At 43.5% G+C, this 16,948-nt stretch overlaps 1 protein-coding gene across 1 annotated transcript in view; it reads left to right on the top strand.

The window, feature by feature from the left end:
- PTPRT (protein tyrosine phosphatase receptor type T) overlaps window positions 1-16,948 on the top strand; it is a 795,219-nt gene that overhangs the window by 643,514 nt on the left and 134,757 nt on the right. The window lies entirely within an intron of this gene.

Below are 16,948 nucleotides of genomic sequence, written 5' to 3' on the forward strand. Positions count from 1 at the left end.
TAGAGTAGAGAGGGAAAGAAAAGAGGAAGGAGAAAGTGTGAATCCCAGTGCCACTACTTAGCAGCTGTGAATCCTGAGTGTTCTGAGTTTGTTTCTTATCTGTATAATGGGAATTTTAGTGCTCACTTCATGAGATTATCTTAAGAAATTAAATGATATAATGTCTGTGCCAGGGGAATGGTTGTCTTTTATTAAATGGCAGAGCTGAGCTGGGACATAGCCGTGGTGGGTGGTGTCGGGTGTTGGGGGAAGATAGAAGTTCTAACTTCCAAATGTAAGTTAAATGGAAGAAGAATTTGCCCAATAGAATGAAGAGGGTCTATTGTAGATAGTGGTTCTTAAACTCACAAAATGTCTCCCTGAGTAATCGGATAAGACATGCCTCCTCCTAGCATCTGTCCATGCGGATATCGGTGAGAGAGGTCAGAGTCAGTTAATGATTCTGGCCAGCGTCACGAAGGTGGACGAAATCATTTCAACACAAGAAGACTTTGTAGACCAGTGGTCAGAAAAAAGGCTGGGGTTGTTAGAAGGTCTACCCGTGGTTATTTCTAAAATAGGAGCTGGAGAGTAACAGGTCTGTCACTACCAAAACCTGCCTTAAAAGTGGAAAAGGTCTCAGAATGCAGAAGGGCCACTCTGTTGTGACCAGTCCCATTGTCACATTAGGAATGTCGCCTCCTTCCTGGCCACAGAGTTCAGAGTGTATGTTTGAGGAGGGCAGCGAGGTAGGGAGAGTACCATAAGTCACAACTCATAAAGACTGGAGAACTGATTTCATTGGTCTCAAGGGTTGGCTAGACATTTTAAAGTTCACCAGGTTACTCTAATCTGAAACCATGGCTAAAAACCATCCAACTGAGAGACCTTGAGAATCCAGGGTCATGGAATATAATCATTTGGAAGATAAGCACGAGGGCTTGTTCTGGCCACTTAACCTAGAACCTCAGTTGGGAATTTGTTCCCACTGTATCATCAAATAGACACAGCTTTGGTTATGCTAATGGAAATCGAGTTTGGAAGGCAGAGTCCAAAGAAGACAGAGCCCTATTTGCCAACACTGTTTCCTTCCTTTAGATATTGAGGTAGACAATCTGTATGCTATTCACAAATGTGTAGATGCCATTTAACAAATGGCAAAAATGACCCAGGCACATTTTAAAATATTATTTAATTTATCATAACAATCATTCCTCTTAGTGGTGTTGGTACCACTGTGAGGAGTAAAGACCCCTCAGCCATCATCTGTCTCCTGGGAAATAGGGGTTCATGAGCCTTCTCTTCATCAGTGAAACCTCAAGGAGCCCAGTACTACTTCTTGTGAAATCTGATTTTTATCAGAATAAACATTGTTTGAGCTTCTTTCTGGAGCAGTTTTTAATTCCAATGGCTTTGAACCACTGGGCAAAACATTCTAAAAGGGTGGGGATTGTTGGGTATATGGCAACCACACAGTTTTTGTTTTTGTTTTTGTTTTTGTTTTTAAGTAGAAGTATTAAAAGACCCAGTTTTTAGGGGGAGACTTGACTTTGTAACGAGTGAAAATGTGGTTTAATAAGGTTATAAACCAAATCGAGCCTTAAGATTAAAGAAGGCTTGTTTTGTTTTGAAAAATAGCTTAGCGACAATGAACGTTTTTAGAAATGAAGAAAAGCTAAGATAGTCTGCATTTTACTTTATTCTGCCTTCCCACATCATTTATGACTTGGACATCTGATGAAGAGAGAGCTTCTAGTGAAACCTCTAAATTCAGATACACTTAATAAGGGATCTCATTCTATTCTTTTGTGTTGTCTTTGCTTTCTACAGCAAAACTACTGTGAAGATGTGGGATGTAAGGTTTTTCCAGGAGATCAGTGGCTGGCTCAAAGTGTATGCATCCACTATATTACTATGCAGGTGTAGTAATCTAAGCTGGGAGCAATTTGCTCAATAAATTATACTTTTATAATCTCATCTCTCACCTCTTAAGGGTATTAAACAGTACTTTTGCCTTAGCTCTTAATGGTGAGGAAAACCATACTCAGTACCTAGAAGCAATGTTGTAAAGAGAAGAGCATGGACTGAATTGGTGTTTGAATCCTGCACTTGGCCACTTTCTTTCATTTTTTAAAAAATGTTTATTTATTTTTTAGAGAGAGAGCGGGGGAGGGGCAGAGAGTGAGAGGGAGTCATAGGATCCAGCGCAGGCTCTATGCTGACAGCGGCCTGCCTGGTGTGGGGCTCAAACTCAGGAACTGAACTGTGATATTATGACCTGAGTCGAAGTCGGACGCTCAACTGACTGAGCCACCCAGGTGACCCTGGACTCTGCCCCTTTCTAAGCTAACCTGAGCCTGTGTTTCCTCATCTGTCAAAGGAGGACAATGATACCAAAATTGGAGGGTTGTCTTGGGGATTTACCAAGGATTACATAAAATAATACAACACGTGTACAGCATCTAATTTTGTATCTGGTACATGGTTGGTGCTTGGTACATTGCAGCTATTATTGTATTTTATGTTATATGTCTACTGGTGTTTTGCACTTTAGAAAGTGCTTTTATACAGATCTCTCCTATTAACTTTCAAGGCACTCCAGTGAGGAAGTATCATTAAATGCAAGGAAATGAAGTCTCACCCAACTGAACAGGGTCACAGGCTACTCGAAGAAAGAAATCCATGGAACAGAGTTACCAGTGACTGGTACTGTGCTCTCATGATGGATTGAGAGGTGGTTGTGACAGGGATCGGGCAGCAGAACTGGGAGGAGCTATGCCCTCTGAGATCAGATGGAGTATGCCATGAGCTAAGTCCAGTGTCGGTCACTGCCTGAAAGTATATAACCATTGTTCCAAATTATAATTGGAGAAAAGAAGAGAAAAACACCTGTTCCCACCCCCTTATTCCATTAAGTACACTCACTGTCTAAATGGGACAAGACTCAAACAGGAAAAAGGTCATTCATCTTTTTCTAGCTGTAAGAAATTTTATAATCTGAATTGGAAGAATAAGGACAAAGATTAAAGGAAAGATAAGGTCGGGGGTGATTTTTGTTATTTCTTAAACGGGCTTTTTGAGTTCCACTTTTAATATTTTAGAGCAAACTTTTGTTTCTTAACATGTTTTTGTTTATAATGTCTTACGAATAAAGTTGTGCTATGGAGAGGATTTTATTCAAATTCAGCTATGCCAGACATAGAAGAATAACATTATATAAAAATGTACCCAGATGATTATGATATTTAGCATGACAACAGGTGTCTGGTTTCATTTTCTGGACAGTTAAGGTTTGAAAGCTTCCTCCCCCCCTTCTTTAAAAATAAGTATACGATGAGTTCGAGCCCCGCGTCGGGCTCTGGGCTGACGGCTCAGAGCCTGGAGCCTGCTTCCGATTCTGTGTCTCCCTCTCTCTCTGCCCCTCCCCCGTTCATGCTCTGTCTCTCTCTCTCTCAAAAATAAATAAAAAATAAAAATAAAAAAAAAATAAGTGTACGATGGCATTTTAGAATCAGATGTTGATACCTGAAAGAAATCTTGCTTGGTTTTGATTGGGCTTGTGTTGAATCTATAGATCAGTTTGGTGAAAATCAACATCGTAACAGTATTGAGTCTTTTGGCCCAGGAATATGGGGTTGTCTCTCTGTCTGTATGGGTCTACTTTCATTTGTTTTATCATCCACGTGTTGTTCTCAGTATGCAGGATCCCTGCATCTTTTGGTGGATTTATACCTGAATGTTTCATTTTTCCATGCTATTTAAATGGCACCATTTTTTAAATTTCATATCTAATTGTTCATATATGGAAATATAACTAACTCTCGTATGTTAAAAATTATTGCACCTGGTAACACAAAAAACAAAGACAAAAAGGTTTCAGTTGGATAAAATAGTAACTTGTTTCAAGCACACAGGGCTATTGCGTGAAAGAGGGATTAGACAAGATAAATGGATAAGAAAGGACAAACGTGTGCGTGTGTGCACAGACACACTGCAACATTGCACAGCCATAAAAAAGGATGAGATCTTGCCATTTGCAACAACATAGGTAGACCTAGACAGTACTACGCTAAGTGAAGTAAGTCAGACTGAGAAAGATAAATACCATATGATTCCATCACATTTGGATTCTTTAAAAAAAAAACAGACTAATAAACAAAAAGAAAAATCAGTCCTATAAATACAGAGAATAAACCGATGGCTACCAGAGAGAAGGGAGTGGAGGGAGGGACAAAATGAGTGGAGAGTGGGAGATATAGGCTTCCAGTTGTGGAATGAATAAGTCACGGGAATACAATAAAATAGAGATTATGGTCAATGATACTGTAATAGTGCCGTATGGTGACAGATGGTAGCTACACTTATGGTGAGCATAGTATGTAATATACAAAGAAGTTGAATCACTGTGTTGTACACCTGAAACCAAAGTAACATTGTGTGTCAACTGTTCTCAAATTAAAAACAGAAAAAAGTTGTATGGAAACCAATTTGACAATAAACTTCATATATTGAAAAAGAAAAGAAAAGAAAAGAAAAAAGATTGATTAGGCTCACCCAGGCCAGGTACTTAGCAAAGTACCCACTACATACCCAAAATGTTAGTTCCATCCGTGTTGCCTTCTCACATTCTGTGTTGCTCTGAAAGCCAGGCTCTATTCCATGAGTGGAGGTTATGGCAGTTAGAATTATGTGATGGTTAAGACGTTAAGACTTGGTTTTAGGCAGACCTGGGTTTGGATCCTGGCTCTACCATGCACTAGCCGTGTGCTCTTGAGTATCTCTCTCACCCTCTCTGCTCTTCAGTTTTCTACACTATAAAGTGGGGATGATTGATCCAAGATAGGGTGCTGACTTTACCAGAGTACAGTTCCTGGCACCTAGCAAATGCTCAGTGAGCATTAGCTACTCTCATTGTTGCTTTGTTGTTGTTGTTGTTGTTATGTTGCAAGGAGGAAGATGCTGGAGAAGCCTAAGTAAGAAAGGCCTTTCTAACAATGCTTGTCCAACAATAGACTAGGTTGAATGTGGGGTAGTGAGCCTCCCATCACAGAATAATGGACCACCGTTATCTAGGCTGTCCCAAGGGAAGTCAGGCTTCCCAGAGAGTTTCCCCTGTGTCAAAGTACTGATTCCCCCATGGCATCAGAAGCAAGTGGCGGTGGTGGTGCCAGTCTCCCTGGTCACCTAAGACATTTGACCCACAGACACCAAGAGCTTGGAGGAGTAGACAGAAATGGCATCCACGAAAAAATGAACACAGACCAGACTTATCTTTCCATCAGCTGCAGTTTATGATTGCACATTAAATTCAATTGCTTTCCTTAGGAGTCTGGTGTTGAGACCCATCCTCTCCAGCCCAGTGCCATCCATTCTGGCTTTCCCAAGGAGTGCAGACAGACCAGCCGCCTTCCTAGTGTACGCTAATTAATTTATCTCATGCTTGTGATTTTACGGTGCTTAAGTGCTGGAGCATTTCTGTTTGTTCTTCTCCCTGCAAAGCACCTCACGTTACATAAAGACCATGAATCTCCATTGCAAACGCCGTCTGTCTTGGGCTACGGAACAGCCCGCCGGCAGCCTGTTGTCTTGCTGGCTCTGCCTCTTACAGCCAAAGTAACACATCCATTAATTTATCCTTAATGACATTTTGACATTCCAATCAGTTCATCAGATGTGCCTTATGCAAGCCTTCTCCCGCACGGCCAGGCCAGGGTGCCAGGCCACTCTTGATGCATAATGCATGAAACCAGTGCAGTGCACGGTACACTCTGACAGACACATCGCGTGCTTCTCACAGCCCTGGCTCCCCGAGTGATCCACACTGATGCCTTCAGCAATGTTTTCCTCTGTGCTTCCAGCTTGCTGTGCTTAGGGGAAGTGGGTCAGTTCAAAGAGAGATGTCCTGGCTCAGAAACATACATGCAACTGTGCTATCTGAGGAGAAGTGATAGCGTATCAAACCCCTGCCACACTCAAAGGATTAGAGAAGCTTTAGTTCCACCAGTTCAGGTTCAAGGAAGACCTATGACAAAACCTAACATCCTGAATTTCATTACCCTGCTTCTACTTAAAAATAATGATGGCAAAGACATTCTGATAACAATGGTATCAAAGAAGAAATGAAAATTATCCTTAATACCCTCCATATAACACGTTAGCATAGACACGCTTCCTCACAGTGGTAATCACAGGGTACACAGTTTCATTCTCTGGGTTTTTTTTTTAACTTAATGTAAGCCAGTTAGCATTCTTCAATGTTGTTACATAGTTTTCATTTTTAATGGCACTCTATCATTTTAATAGCTGCATAATATTCCATCCGGGGGATGCACCATCATTTACTGAAGCAATCCCCTATCGGTAGACATTTATGAGGTTTGCAATTGAAGAAAAGCTGCAGAAAAGGCTAACGGGGAGAACAGGACTCTGCAGGCTAAAGAATCGGGGCTCCATTCCCTCCTGGTCCCTTTACCTGTTTTATGAGTTTGGGATTAACCTCTGGGCCTCCGACTCCTCACCTATAAAACAAAAGAAATAATCATTCCTTTGTCATGCTGCTGTGAGGGTTACAAGTGTTTTCAAGGTATGGAGCACATGCTGGTATTTCCTACATGTTACACTGTTATATTCACCTGTCTGTACCAGTGGTTGTAGATCAGGGGCAGTACTGCCCTCCCCAGCCTCCCTCCTGGGGACATTTGACAGTGCCTAAAGACATTTTTTATTTGTCACACCTGGGAATGAGAGGCATTCCTGGAAGGTGGTGGGTACAAGCCACGGAACCAGATAAACATACTGCCGTTCACAGGACAGCCCATGCGGCAAAGAATTCTCTGGCCCCACATGTCAATCGTGCTGAGATCAAGAACCCCTGCCATACACACAGCTGTTGTCCAATGTCCACGTAATACATGGATTTTTATTATTATTTCATTAGGATAAAGCCCCAAGAAAATGGAAATGCTTGAGTAAAGAGTATATTGTGCTCACAGGCAGTTCTAGGAGAAATGAGCTGGGGTTGGGGATGGGAATAAGGTTTGAGGTGACTGATGGAGAATAGAGAGCAGGTAAGTAGTATGTGCTCCACAGTGGGGCCGGAGATGACATTCCATAGACCAGTTCTCCAAGTATAGTTCCAGCATCTCCTAGGAACTTGGAAATGCAGATTTTCAGATCCTACCTCAGATTCACCAAATCAGAAACTCTGAGAGTGGAGCCTAATCATCCCTGTTTTCAACACGCTGTCTAGGTGATTCTGGCGCACCCTCAGGTTTGAGACTCTCCATCGTGCACCATCCGTAGAGAAAGGCCCTCCTGTAGAATAATAAAAAGGACCTGTTCCAGTACAGACACTTGGTGCAGAAATAGATTAAAAGTGTCAGGTCTAAGTCATGGGGATGCTCAAATATGGGACAGAGCAACAATAAAGGAATTAAACGTGTTACTCATTCATTCATTCATTTAGTCAGTAAACATTTTTAAAGCTTTTACAACGTTGTGCCAAGTGCTGAACTAGGTGCTAGGGAAAAGTGAACTAATGGATGTTATGGAAGCCGTTATAATGAAGGATGGTGAGAACAGCAGGAAGATGACTAGGAGATGAAATGTAGGTAAAGTATGTCCCATCAGGGAGAGATCAGAAAAGGCCTCCTGGAAGACATAGTGCTCCAGATGGAACTTAAAGGGCTTGTGATCTGTTTATACGTTAATTCAGCAGGTGCTTGTGCCAGCAACTGCGTGAGGCCCTGGGGAGTGGGAAGCGCCCGAGGCCAGCATGGCCCCTGCTGGTGTGGTCACAGTCTAGCAGGGGAGATGACCCTGGGGGCTGGCCATCCAGCAGGCCATCGTGGTTTCTGGAGGGAGCCAAAGGCCTGTAGTGGGGTGGGAGGAGGGGGAGAAAGAGAGGGCCCTGGGTCAAGGTCTGAGAAGAGGAGTGGGCACAGGGATGTGGAGTACAAAAGGTGGTTCGGTGAACTAGGGAAGGAATAGCTGCAGAGCCTCAGGAAGGAGGAGAGATGGTTTAGAAGAGTTTAGTAAAGTCTGAAGGCTTTGTGGTCATCCATCCATCCATCCATCCACGTATAGGCTGGTTGGGTAGAACAGGCAGCCCAACCCAGGGCATCCAAGAGGGCATGGACAGGAGACATAGTTCAGCTCAGCCTCAGCTCAGAGGAGAACATCCCCATCTAGGGACTCGCCTCTCTGGGAAGAGGCTGCCTGGAGACATGACAAGTCCCTGTCACTGGAGTTGACAATCAGGACCTGCATGTCCACTTGTTGAGGGATGTTGCAAGGGACCTTCCAGCCATGGTGGGAGAATGTCTCGAGAGCCCCAAAGGCCATTCCAGCCCAGAGAATCCAAGACTCTGTAACCTGTAATGAGGGTCAGAACAGGACCGGGAGCAAAACATCTGCCCGAGAGTCTGGCTTGGTTTGTGGTTGTGTAAGCAAGGTATGGATGGAGTAGGGCAGGGTGCGGGGAGAAAAAGTAGTCATTTTGGTTCCCTGGAGTGTTCATCTCGGGGAGAAGATCAAACACAAAATTAAGGTAAAAATAAAGCAGGGGAAAAGCATGTGGTCTGCCAGTGTGAAGAAGGGAGAGAAAAAGAACTGGCATTTGTGGAGTGTTTCTTACGTACCAAAGACCATGCCAGGAATGTACACTTACTATTTCTAATCATCGTAGTCACTCTGTGAACAAGGGCCTATCAAATACCATTTTATAGAGAAGGAAACTGAGTCTGATAGTCTCAGAGGCGGAAACGCAAGTAGGATTCAGCAGCTTGTTAGAATCAGGTTAGCCTGGAGCCACAGTCCATTTCCACAGAATCAACAGCAGAGGGCTGTTCACTTTGCCCAGAGGTTCAGAGCTCAGTGGCCTGAAAGCACTTCGGGAACTCAGCACTGTCTCAGCCAAAGATTCTGTCCTCACTGTCCTATGAGGCAGTTACTCCCTTCTCGTTGTTTATTATTTAACAAACACTTAACACAGAGCTTATCTGGTAGGTGACACATCCTGTCGTAAGTTCATTAGTATTTGTAAGTTAGTAGCTATTGCAAACAGTTGTCATAAGCATTCACTGTAAGTACCCCCTATTTTAAAGATAAGGAAACTGAGTTGTAAAGAAGCTAAACTGTCCAAGGCCACATAGCTAGTAAATACTGGAGCTGGGACTTGAACCAAGGCACTCTTGGCTCCAGAGCCCATGCTGTTCCCTCTGGGTTCTGCTGCAGGGTCCAAGAGATAGTGTGGCCATGTGGGCAGTGGGAGGAGGGCCTAGCATCTGTCTTAGGCCTTCTTCTGCACTGGTTCCCCTGCCAGCCTGCTAGACAGTGGTCAGACTAAATCTGACTCTGTCCTTTGTGAAAACAGCATAATACATAGGAGAGTCCACCTGGGCAAGAAAGAGAGAGGGGCAGCCACAAGGAAGAGGGAAGCAGAGGCAGACAGGTAGAGTCATACACATGGAGAGCAAGACAGTGGAGAGATGGAGGTGACAGGCAGTGGCTGGGATCCTTCAGTCTTTCAAATTGTGGTGGCATCTGCTGTGGTTATTTCTATAACTTCGCCATTCCAGTGGAAACACATAGAAGCCCCAGGCTAGGGTGATGGGGGTGGAGGAGGAAGGACCCACCAGCTATGTTCTAGAATTGGTACCCAAAAGAAGTAATGGGCTGACCCAATGTGCATTGCCTGCAGGATGTGAGCAGATGTGAGTGTGAGCTTTCTGCCTGCACGTGTGTGCTTATGTATGTGAGTGCGTTTTTGCCTGGAAAGGAAGGGACCCAGCTGAGAAAGCTTTGGGACAAGGGTGGATACATATAGGTCCTTGGCTAAGCATGACACAGCAAGGAATCTTAGAGAACATTCAGAAGCCTGACTGCCTGAGTTTGAATCCCAGCTCTGTCTCCTAAAGCCTGGGTGACTTTCCATGAATTTCTTCCACGCTCTCTGCTTCTCCCTCTCCTCTGTGAAATGGGGATGTGTTTACCAATCTCCTACAGTATTTAGGAGAATTAAAGGAGCTAACACATTGTGTTTGTAGTAGCCTTAATAGTGCCTAGCATGGAATAAGTGCTGTTTACATGTTTATTAAATAAATGAAATGGATTTGGGATTTAGTATTTCATGGATCTTGTATTCATTTCCTAGGGCTCCATAACAAAATACCACCAACTGGATGGCTGGGGGGAAAAAAAAGAAAACAGACAGACTTAGTCTCTCACAGTTCCAAAGGGTAGAAGTCTGAAATCCATATGTCACAGGGTCATTCTCCCTCTGGAACTCTGGGTAGAATCCTTCCTTGCTTCTTCCAAGTTTCTGGTGGCTGCTGGAAATCCTTGGCTTCTAGTTGCCTCACTCTGTTCTCTGCCTCTGTCATCACATGCCTTCTCCATGTGTGTCTTCATCCAAATTTCCCTTTTCTTATAAGGATACCAGACCAGTTGGAGTAGAGCCCACTCTGATGACTTCATCTTAACTTGATTACATCTTTAAAGACGTCATTTCCAAGTAAGGTCATTCACAGGTATCAAAGGTTAGGACTTTAACATATATTTTAGGGGGACACCCTGCAACCAGTAACAGTCATTTAAATAGCATCTGTTACTGCCTTGGTTCTAAGATGCCAACTACCCCCCGTAGAGAAATCAATACCCAGTAAGGGGAAAGGGCATGTCTCTGGTAACAGGAAGATATTTGGACCTCTGAGGCTGGCAGCCAAGTCACCTGCCTCCTGCTCCTCCACTTCCACAGGTGAAGGATGATAGGGACTCCTCACTGATTCAGACCAGCTAAGGAGTGGGTTCTCAAACATCCGGGTCTTTAAACTTCAGCATGCGTTAGAACTGCCCGCAGAGATTATTAATCATCCAGAGTTTCTGAGTCAGTAGGTCAGGGGTGGGGCCAGGGAAATTGCATTTCTAATATGTTCCCAGGTGAAGCTGATGCTGCTGGTCCAGAGACAACCCTGTTCTATATCAGTGGTGCTCAAGCTCGGTGGCACATTTATAATCACCTGGAGAGCTTCTGAAAACCCACACGCCCAGGCTGCACCCCAGACCAATTAAACTAGAATCTCACCAATAGTTTTTGAAGCTCCCCAAACGATTCGTGCAGCCAAGGTCGAGCAGCATTGCTCTAGAATACATCAAAGAACGTTTTTAGAGAAAAGGCATTCTTCAGAGCATCTGCTCTAAAGGATTCATGTTTCATAAATAATGAGGCCATTTAAATTAACATGGCTACTCCTTATATTTAAAAGATTACCAGAGAACATGTATTGAGTGCTTACTGTGTACGATTCTCTGGGAAAAATGCTTTGCTAGCCACATACGATTTAATTTTGCAGCCACTTTCTGGGAAAGTACTACTGTTACCTACTTTTCAGACTGGAGGAAACTGACATGCCGACGGATGAGTACTTGTAAGAGCTCACACAGCTAGTCTGAGATGGCGCCAGGTTTTGATGCCAGGCTGTCTGGCACCAAAGCCAGTGTGTTAACTGCTTTGCCATTCTGCCTCCTGATGTAAGAGAAAGAGGTGTGTTCTCCTTTGAATTCTGCACATACCCATATCCTCATTTATACTACCAACTCTAATGTGGTAAAGCCCAGCCTCTGCCTCAGTTACAGTAGTTCTGGATTAGTGAGGTTTGGATTAATGAGGTTTTGCTGCGTTCATAAGGAACTAAAATCATATGTGCCATGGACTGAATTTGCACTTCTAATTTCATTCTGAAAAGAGAGGTGGAGGGGCGCCTGGGTGGCGCAGTCGGTTAAGCGTCCGACTTCAGCCAGGTCATGATCTCGCGGTCCGTGAGTTCGAGCCCCGCGTCAGGGTCTGGGCTGATGGCTCGGAGCCTGGAGCCTGTTTCCGATTCTGTGTCTCCCTCTCTCTCTCTGCCCCTCCCCTGTTCATGCTCTGTCTCTCTCTGTCCCAAAAATAAATAAAAAACGTTGCAAAAAAAATTTTGAAAAGAGAGGTGGAGGAATGTTGGAACAGGTGCACTGGCAGGTAGAAAGCAGGGTTTGGGTCCTGTGGCTTCTGCCATTGTGCTGTGTGCCTTGGCTAAGCCCCTCCCCTGTCCAGGCCTGCTTCTTCTTGAAGAAATTGAGAGGCTGGTACTTTTCCCTTACAGTTCTGATGCATCACTTTAATTAGAGATCTGATCATGTCAGCACAGAAGCATCCTGGCTTCAAAGGGTACAGTGCTGCCTTTTAATAGGAGTAGAGTCTCAGCTCTGTATTTTCTTTGTCCACCTCCTATGGGCTGAGGATTTCTCTCTGGCTCCAGTGTTCTATCTAATCTTTGTGGCTTCCTAGGAAACTGTCTAGAGATACCAACAGAGGATGAGCCCTATGTGGAAAAAAAAGAGTGCCTTATCCATGCCTCCCCAGGAGCATGGGCATAGCTCTTCACATTTAGGGAAAAATCCTAGGTGGAGGCCCCAACACTCTCCCCCCATTGGCTGGAGCCTCCTGTTCCCAGCACAGAAAAGATTCAAGGGTTTTTCAGGATCCAGATGGTCAATTCCCTACCACCTCTATTCCAAGTGGCTTCTCAGTCTCTACTGGAACTTTGCCAATGAGAGGCAATGCGTTACTTCCAAAAGCCCAAACAGGGCAAGGGTCATGCCTGGCTTTTTACATCATGATCTCTTTCTAACAGCCACTGGCACAAAGTAAGGGCTCATTAAATATTTTTCCAACAAATTAATGTGCAAAGAGGAAGAAACTACTAACTTTGGGAAGGAGACGAGTAGGGGACATTTGAGTTGGGACTTAAGAGGTGTAGAGAAGGTTACCAAAGAATTAAAAATGGGAAGGACAGTCAGGCATTAGGTGCTTCCAAAAGAGACCCAAGCAATTGTACTTTGTTCTTTCTTCCTTGTTTCAAGCCAACCTGGTTCTAATTCTGCCCCTGGGGCCACAACAGAGCCAGAGAGTCAGATGTGTGAAGAGGGCATTCCTGAATATTCCTTCTCCTTGAAAAATAATCCCCATTGTTTCAGACATTTCTTCTCTCAGAGCATGATTTCAGAACCCTTCACAGCCCCGCATTCCTCTCCCTTGAGTCATTCCACCTGCCACTATCCCTTATAAAGAGTGGTGCTCAGAATAAATCATAGGACTCACGGTCCATCATGGGCACATCCCCTGCCACCTACCCTCACTCAGCTAACAAGCAAAGGTCAGAAAGACCTCAGAGTGATCTGTTAGAAGAAAGAATGCCAAGAGCTATGGTCACATCACATTGTCCCCGCCTGTCAGAAACAGTAAACTTCGGATTGCTATGTCTTAAAATGTTCTTTGGCTCTAGAAATGTCCCTGCAGAGGAATAGATAGGCTTATGAGTGCTCTCTTTTTACCAGCTTCTGGTACCCCCTACTGGTGAAATTGTGTGACCCAGTTGGCAAGAATCTCAGAACAACTAGAGAAAAAAATTCCAAGTTTCATAAGTCACAAGTACTTGAATCTTGAAGGATCTGAAGATTCCATAAGTTATGTGACTCTCCCATGTATCATGTAACTATTTTATGTGATTAAAAAAAACCATTTTATAGCTATGGCTATAGTGTGGGCTTTGAGGGAAAAAAATCTGATTTCTGTGAGCATTCCATTAATTCTGCAAACATCCCAAGAATTCTGTGACAACTACCGGAAGAAAATGCTAAGTTGTCAGCCAGAAATATTCATAAGTAGAAATATTTCAGGTCACAAACTAATTTTGTGCAAGTTTTTCTTCCTCTTTCCTTGTATGTATCTTTTTTTAAAGTGGTTATAATTTGCAGTCGGAGTAGGATGGCAATCTCTTCTGCACTTCAAATTGTAGACTTTTAATTATAAATTTGTACAACAAATTTATTGAGCACTGGCTGTGTGCCAGACACTCAGCAAGAAATCAGAGTAGGTGTGAGAAGTCAAAAACCCTTCATCCAAGAGGCTCTTGCCCTAGTGGGTGGGAGAGTTGGATCCCTGCAATTCAACTAAACAGGTGCTTAGCTGGCATGGCAATGAGGCCTTCCTTGATCTGAGAAGGTTCAGACCAACCATTGGTGTTTCTTAGCTCCATGCATTTCTTCTCCCTGGCTTTCATCACTTTCGTGATTTTATAGCTGTGTTTGTGTTTATCTGTTTAGCACCTGTCTTTGCCGTTAGTCTCCGTGCTCTGTGAAGGTCAGGGTCATGTCTGGCTTTTGTCACTGTGATCTTACCTCTAGCAGAAGCCGGTACATGTAGGTGCTCAATAAATATTTGTTCAGTGAATGAGTCAACCAAGAAGAGAAAATCACAAATCTATGTAGAGGAGCAAGAGAAACCTTCAAGGAGATGTGACATTTGAATGACACTGAGCCTTGAAGGATGGAGAGGAGGGGCCAGTGGAGAAGAATGGGGACATATTAAGGAATGTATAGTATTGAGGAATGGTTGGGGGGTGAAGATGAGGTGGCTGGTGTTCCCTAAGAGAAGGTGTGTATGGAAGATAAGGCTGAGTTGAAGCCTAGAGCCATAGCCTACGGGTCTTTCATGCCCTACTCATAGACTTGGATTTCCCCCCTTCTCTTAAGGAAAAACAGGGAGGGGGGGTCTGAGTTAACTCGATGGCTATAGGAATAAAATGATTTTTCCTGTTTTACCAAGATGGTTTTTTAATTCTTAAATTTTGAATTCTGATAGAATATAGATCCCAAAACTATAGTTTTATGTTTCTTTCTTTCCACATCCCTTCCTTCTATTTCTACTTTGTAGCTGTGTTTTCCAGCTGCTAAAACACCTGTCTGTACATTTTTAAATTATTATATAGCATCATCATCGTGAACACATAGTGTCAACCATGGGCTGAATACTAAGGATGCCATACTCCTTAGTTTTTACAACTCAGTTGGTTGTCGAGTTTTTAAATATCTATGTTTCAGAGAAGTTCAATTTTTCATTTTTCGTCCAGGTTTTCAGAGCTACCCAAACATTTCTATAAAAGGCCATTTTTCACAGATGCAGCAAGGCCTTTTTTTATTATTATTATTCCTTTGGAAATGAATGACTTGTGCCCAAGACAACTCTCTCCATATTATTTTACCCCTAATGGAATGGGATTGGTTGGGAGTTATGCCCCTACGGAAATATCAAAGCCTCTTGTACACACTCACTTATAGTTTTAAAGTTAACTTTCTTATTGGATTTCCTTTTATTTCCTGCCAGGGCAATGTGAGCAGAGCTTAGATAGAGGCAAAGGATCTGCTGTATATCTTTTCAAATTTATGATTAAGAAGGTCACATATACATTTTTAAACACACTCCTTTTTGATAATAAATGAAGAATAAAATTTCAAAATGTCATCAGCAGTAGACCCACTCATTTTTCCTTCGTTGGCACTCCCCCTGGCCCCTGTCTGACTGCCAACACTGGTCCAGTACTTCCTTTCTGGTTGTTTTTCTGTCTACCAGGAATAGTTTGACTCCTGGAACAGAATGCCTGTGGCTAGAGCATTATATACAAAACACGCATTCCTATTCCCAAGAACCCCTCTTTTCTCAAGCCAATGGGAGGAAAAACGGAAAAGAAAGGGAAAAAGGGAGGGAGGGAGGGAGAGAAGAAAGAAAGGAAGGAAAGAGGGAAAGAAAGGAAGGAAAATAAGGAAAGGGAAGGAAGGGAGGGAATGAAAGGGAAGGAAAGGAGAGGAGGAGGAGGAGAGGGAAGGAGGAAAGATGGGAGGGAAGGAAGGGAGGGAGGGAGGGAGGGAAAGAGTGAAGGAGGGAGGGAGGGTACGTGTGTTCCATTTTAGGCTGCATTTGTCTTCAAATTGTGGCCGAAATGGGGGAGATAAAATTCTCTTCTTGGCGGGGGTTTCCTGGATCCAGATTCCTTTGCCTGGTTCTCCACTGAGCTCTCTGCTTCCAGAGCTAGCACTACCTGGACTCCATGCCTCTGGCTTCCAGTTGGGTTGAGCAAATGAGACCCACTGTTCATTGGTCAGGGGGAGAGAAGAGGATGTAGCCAGGGTGTTGATGCTTCTTGTTCCTGCCATGTGAGGATCAACTGAGTTCCTCGAGAGAAGGCTGCTGCTTCTGAGCCGGTGGTCTTATCTTCACAACTCTCTCCTTCAGGGTGCCAGTGACTGCTTCCTCTGCTTGTCCCTCTGGACACGTGGGTGGCCAACAACTCACAGGTCACTATAGTGGACCTTAGGTTCCCCTTCACCCTTCTTACTTTTGTCAGTAGTCCTTTTGCACATAAAGTCTCCCCAAATCATTCTCACTTGAGTATGCCATCTGTCATTCTTCCGTGCAGTCCACATCTAGATCCAGGGATCCATGGGAAGGGTGTTACTCCCCATACTATCAAACTAGAATTCAACCTAGATGAACTCACCTAAAATACTTCTGTGTCTAGGTTTTATCTTCATTTCATACCTCCTCTGATAGGGAGATCATTCCTCTTGAAACTGCATATTTCAGGACCAGGCAGGCTCAATTTTGGAAAAATTTTTCCTGAATTTGACTCCTCTGGGAGATCTGTTGTTTCCATGTTGATATAGGAGTGATTAAGATTGAAGTTGAAACCAAGTCCTATGGAAAATGGAGCAAGAGACCTGGGATAATTTACCCCCAAGACATTTAATGTGTCCATCACCTTCCGTATCACAGGAACATAATAGCTATATTTAGAATTGGAAATGTGGGGAAATCTCAGAGGGACTGCATTGGTTTTTTAGAAATGTTTGAAAAATTGTCATATGCAAGAGGGGTTACTAATATTTTTGTACTTCTAATGATCTAAGAATAACCGGTTAAAATTTAAGAGAAGTAGGTTTCAAATCCATATGAAGGACTTTTTAAACCTTCAGCTGCCTAGGGAGGCGTCCAAATCTCTACCACTTGATATCCAGAGATTTCACAGTGGGTCTCTTGAAGGGGGATTTGGACATTAGAATGTGGTTGGACCAGCAGGGATGATATAAAAACAAG

This window comes from Prionailurus viverrinus, chromosome A3 (genome assembly GCF_022837055.1).
Source record: "Prionailurus viverrinus isolate Anna chromosome A3, UM_Priviv_1.0, whole genome shotgun sequence".
In the NCBI taxonomy this organism is placed as follows: domain Eukaryota; kingdom Metazoa; phylum Chordata; class Mammalia; order Carnivora; family Felidae; genus Prionailurus; species Prionailurus viverrinus.